The sequence below is a fragment of the Podarcis filfolensis genome, assembly GCF_964270895.1.
Source record: "Podarcis filfolensis genome assembly, chromosome: 4".
NCBI classification, from domain to species: domain Eukaryota; kingdom Metazoa; phylum Chordata; class Lepidosauria; order Squamata; family Lacertidae; genus Podarcis; species Podarcis filfolensis.
This window is the reverse complement of record NC_139607.1, coordinates 62959718-62965754: the sequence shown is the minus strand read 5'-3', so window position 1 is coordinate 62965754 and position 6037 is coordinate 62959718.

Genomic DNA, 6037 nt, shown 5'->3' with positions numbered 1-6037 from the left:
GGAAAGCACAGCACAAAAGGAATTCTGGATGAGCCCTAAGTGCTACAAACTGCTGCTTCAACTTGAAAGAAATTCCAATGCAGGGAATGTTCCTCCTGATTGGAAAAAATAAAACAAAAGCTCCTTGTTGTGTGCAGTCTTTTTCTTCAATTTCCTTGGGATGATGGTTATTACAAAAAATAAAATTACATTCTGCTCATTTCAAGTATGTGTACTGCAGGAGTTGCCAGCCTTTTTTATTTTAACAGGATTTGTGCCTATGGGTGCATTAGGATTTCTGAGTGAGTATTATGGGGTGTGCACCTCCTGACCACTTCTTCTCCTCCTCCTCTTCCAGATCAGTGTCTCCCCACATCACAGGGACAGACAGTGTAGGCACACACAATTTGCTTTTTCAAGAAGCTGATAAAAGTTTGGTCCAATATAATTAACCTGAACCTTGAAAAACACACAGGGCTGAAAGGAAATCCAACAGATCATTGTGCTTCCAACTTCCACCTTCATCTTTTAAAGGGATAAAAGGTTAACCGCCATTGCCATTTCCTAATCAAGGACAGTGACCTTAAAGGCTTCAGTAGCACCAGGAAAATATTTCAAAGGCACTACAGTACTGTGCCCAAAGGCACCACGTTGGCAACTCCTAGTTAGTACCAGTGGCGTAGCGTGGGGGGTGCAGGGGGGGCCGGCCGCACCGGGCGCAACATCTGGGGTTAGGGCAAATCCATGGGTTAGGGGGCGCAAATCCACGGGTTAGGGGGCGCAAATTACTTGCCTTGCCCCGGGTGCTGACAACTCACGCTACGCCACTGGTTAGTACATCTTAAATGTGAATCTCCACTACTCACCAGTTGCTTCTTGTTTGCAATTTTCTGCCAGGTAATTCAGACATATCACACCATTGAACTGGGATATCATTAACCAAAGTTTATACCATAACTTATGAAGCAGTACCCTATTTTGTCCAGGCACAGTGGAGTTATACAATCTATCCCACTTGCTTCTGCAAACACCTGCAAACCTCTCTACTTGCATCACACAGTTGTGCCTATACCAAGAAAGAAGGTCAGGTCTGTTTCAGTGAACCTCCAAAGGCACTGATAAAAATCCCTGTCAAGATTAAACTTGCTGTTATCATAATGGTGGTTTGTAGCTCAGACACATGATAGGTGGTGTCCCTTTGTGCCTACACTAGCAGTAAAAATCTCTGCTGCCCCAGTGCTGATACTCAAAATTGCAAAATTGATGCTGCCGACTTGCTGAAGTTAGTGCAAAACTAGGCACTACTTTGGTTGGTTTCCCCTTTCTTTGATTACAGGTTTAGGGGCCCCTGGAAAGAGAGGTTTAATCCTTTCCACCCCAGGACTGAGCCCAACAAATATTTCTCCATGCAGCAATTAGTCTCAAGGAAAAAGCTTACATTGGTGCCAACTGCAGCATGGGTGTGTATGGGGTTGTGGCTGGGATAGGCAGGGGTTCATTTTTTAATAGAAGCCTCTGAGCAGTGTTCAAGAAACATTGCATACTGTCAAGAGAACAAATGAAGTTTCTGGTTTTGATTTTCTGCAAATGTCAAAAGTATAGAATCTGACTGGGCCTAGGAAGAGAATCGCTGAAATATCACGAGAAAAATGACTACCAGAGTACTAATCTATTGTTATTATTTTAGAAAAGTTTATTTTAGAGCTTTGTTCACTTCAGCTTTTATCGCTATGCATCTGGAAATATCTGCCAAGTCACTGTTTTTCCAGTGGTACATAAAGGTCACAAAGGAGCCTGCGTCAGATCTCTGAGGAGATTGGAGCTCTGAATCACCCGCGAGTAGGATCACCTCTGAAGCCTATCTGGATTGCATCAATCTCAATGCACTGGAATCCCTTGCAGTACAGTACTGAAGTACTTTCTCAAGCAGGCTGTTTTGCATTAAGGGAACAATTCATCTGTAGCATTGTGGTGAAAGCAAACCAAATACCCATTCCAAAAATTCTACTGATATACCCTGACAAAGAGGTTTGGAATGATTAATATTAGACAATACATTTTTCAACAGCCTAAAAAGCATCTCCTCCCCTACATAAACCAGCACACTTTAACTGTCTTACATCTGGCTTTCAAAATACTAAAATGTTTTGCATTGGCTGGTGGGGGAGGGGGGAGGAAATAGATGTCCCAGTGGAGGACATGTAATAGGTGATATAGGTGGCTTATAAACTTCAGTATGAGACACCAGCAATTTAAGACATTGCTATACATCATACATAATATACAGAGTCATGGGGGTTCCACATGCTTTGATGGAGGTACAAACCTCATTCTGGAGCCAAGTATGGATAACTACTTGCAGTCAGTCAACAGTGGAATGGCAGACAGCGATTCAGTACATGATAAGCACCGCTTCTGCTTTTGTCACGATTCCTCACAGGAGTAGTGAGTTTTGTGTGCGTATAGGAACTTATGCATTTTTACTTCAGCTCCATACATGCATCAGTGCATGTCTGTGGGGCTGTCTATGCAAGTGGGACCCCTGCTTCAGGGTTGTGAAAATGAATAAACACAAGCATAAATAAGTACCCTACCATTTCCCCAAGTGTGAAGAAAAGGTTGCAGGATTAGTCAAGCGATGAAGGGAAGGCACTCTGCATGCAGAGTCACAGAACTCCGTTTCTGGATTGTTAGTAAACAGACACAGCCAGAGGATATATAATCATCTCCTCCTCTGCCTTTATCAGGGGTTCACCAAATCATAGTTACAGGGGTGTAGGACATGGTTCTGATGGATGCAGGAAGCAGGAACTTCAAATCCAAAGCATCCCAGTGAGAGAACCATCCTAGGCAACTGAACTGCTCTTAGTGTTAATAAGTAATGTTCAACACAAATCTACACTTTTCAACTTTAAATCATTATATCTAGCCCTGCTCTCTGGGACAGCAAAGAACAAATCCTTGTCTTCATCTGTGTGACGGTCCTTCAAGTTTTTGATGTGCAATCATGTCCCCAACTCAGGTTCTCCAAGATAAGCATACCTGTCCCTTCAACCTTTTCTCATAAACCTCATACTCCGGACCATTTCCTTTGCCATCCTTTGAACTGATTCCAATTAGTCTATGTCCCACTTAAAGTGTGGCACACTTGACATGTTTTTCTGCTAGGTAAACAGCAGATTCTACTATGTCAGTATGACACACTCCCAATGTAAACTTACTGCTGACTATAAACATTAAAGGGCCTACAAAATGAAAGTGAAATGGAGATATCTTCCTGTTAAATGCGATTTAGGCTACAACACTATGAACACTTACCAAGGCATAAGACCTTTAGGGCTCAGTGGATCATAAGTCTTGAGTAAACATACATAGGATCAGATTCTTAAACAGCACTTGCACTGATCCTTTTCCTAATAATGGTGCTGGAAAAATAAATCAAAGCTGCACTAATAGCTTCCTCCAGTTTTTAAAATCAAGGATGGAGAACCTGTGAGCCTCCAGATGTTCAAATCTAACTCTTATCTGCTCCAGAGATAATGGGCAATGGATTAATGATGATAGGAATTGTAGTCCAATATCATGATGAGGACCACAGATTCCTCAACATCCCTGATTTAAATCATGAAAACTCAAAAGGGCAATAATTAGTTGTGTGCTTATACTTCTGTTAGTATCTCAAAATGAATGGTGCAAAAGTACTAATTAAACACAGATGTGGGATTGGTATTCATTATTTAGAGAGCAGAATGTTCTCTTGAAACATTTAAGGCACCAGCATAAAAAGATGACTAGAGCTGATACAAATATTAATCCAAAGTTCACATTAACAATGCAGGCTTGCATTTGTGATCATCCGTATCATCACTGTAGTGGACACAATTCATTAATTGTGAATACATTCATTCCAAATACATTAATTTGTGAAATAAGGATATTTGCAAATAAATTCACTAACAAATGCTCTTCTGTTGGCCTTGTGAAGCTTTTGATACATGTAAAATTCAGAATATTGCAAAAGGAAACACTGAGTGGTTAGTGGAAACAGTAAGCCTGCAAATTTCTGACAGTAGTTGTTGCCATATTATTGACAAATGTTCATGGTTTTGACATGTCATATTCAGATCAGCCCTAGAAATCAAGATGCAAAGAGCCAGTAATCCTTTTTGACTGACGTTCTAACCTCCTGGTATAAAGGTTGTGATAAACACTACACACGTTAATCCATGTTGTTCCATGACTCACAAGTGGAGGGAGAAAAAGTACTGATTTTATTTCCACATAAAAATTAGGTCTCTAATTTAGCATAGCTTGATGTGCCATTAGCAGCATTGGTAGATCTGTTTCAAAGCCCACTTGACATTTCTATTAATGGAAATAGGGCTGTCTGAAAACCGCAACAATCAAATGCCATAGAATCTCATGCACATATCATGCTGGAGATCTTTGCCACAGAAGCTCCCACTGCCAACGACACAAATATCTGTTGTTTTCAAAGCCACTTGTCTCTTTAGCAGATAATACTGCTACAGTGACATCAGGTGTTTGACTGAACACATAACTGGCCAAAGTGTGGGTAGCAGTTTGCTCCCAATGTCCTCACAAGTAACATGCCTCCCTGCTTGGATAAAGGGGAAAGCAGAAGTCCTTGTGTGGGCTTCTGATAGTGGAACTAATTATCTGAATCCCACCTTATGTTGCTGCTGCTGCTGCTGCTGCTGCTGCTGCTGCTGCTGCTGCTGCTCTTTGTATGTGTGACATGTTCTGCACCATGTACATGAAGGTGTCTCCTTAATGCTCATCATTTATTTCTAGGAACAGACTAAAATACAATTACTACCCAGAGATGCCGTTGTGGAATTAATTGAATTTCAACTCATTCATGTCCCATCACCATCTCAGACATAAAGAGATGCATAATATGAGTGGATGAGATTGCAGGGAATTCCAGTGGCACGGACCTTATTGGGATGTGCCAATGCAGACCAGAAAAGGCTTAGATCCAAAAGATCTAACACCTTCCTACTATCCTGGCATACTCCCAAACTGGGGACTGGGCTATGCCAGCTCGGAAACTATGTTCCCCCCAAAAAAGGGTTAAATTTCCCAATTATGCAGTTTTATCTTGAAGCTTCAGAAGCTGTTAGGCTCTCAGAGACATCAGAGACATCAGAGACATCTCTTCTCCCTGTGATCCCAATGGCCTTTTGTTGTTTTTGTTTAGTCGTGTCCGACTCTTCGTGACCCCATGGACCAGAGCACGGCAGGCACTCCTGTCTTCCACTGCCTCCCACAGTTTGGTCAAACTCATGCTGGTAGCTTCGAGAACACTGTCCAACCATCTCATCCTCTGTTGTCCCCTTCTCCTTGTGCCCTCAATCTTTCCCAACATCAGGGTCTTTTCTAGGGAGTCTTCTCTCCTCATGAGGTGGCCAAAGTATTGGAGCCTCAGCTTCACGATCTGTCCTTCCAGTGAGCACTCAGGGCTGATTTCCTTAAGAATGGATAGGTTTGATCTTCTTGCAGTCCATGGGACTCTCAAGAGTCTCCTCCAGCACCATAATTCAAAAGCTTTAATTCTTTGGCGATCAGCCTTCTTTATGGTCCAGCTCTCACTTCCATACATCACTACTGGGAAAACCATGGCTTTAACTATATGGACCTTTGTTGGCAAGGTGATGTCTCTGCTTTTTAAGATGCTGTCTAGGTTTGTCATTGCTTTTCTCCCAAGAAGCAGGCGTCTTTTAATTTCATGGCTGCTGTCACCATCTGCAGTGATCATGGAGCCCAAGAAAGTAAAATCTCTCACTGCCTCCATTTCTTCCCCTTCTATTTGCCAGGAGGTGATGGGCCCAGTGGCCATGATTTTAGTTTTTTTGATGTTGAGCTTCAGACCATATTTTGCGCTCTCCTCTTTCACCCTCATTAAAAGGTTCTTTAATGGCCTAAGATATGAATTATTCTTTTTAGGGTTATAGTCCATAATTTAAACACCATTTTGCCTTTAACTTGCTAAAACAGTATGCTAAATTGAGACCAAGACATCTGGTAAGAATTC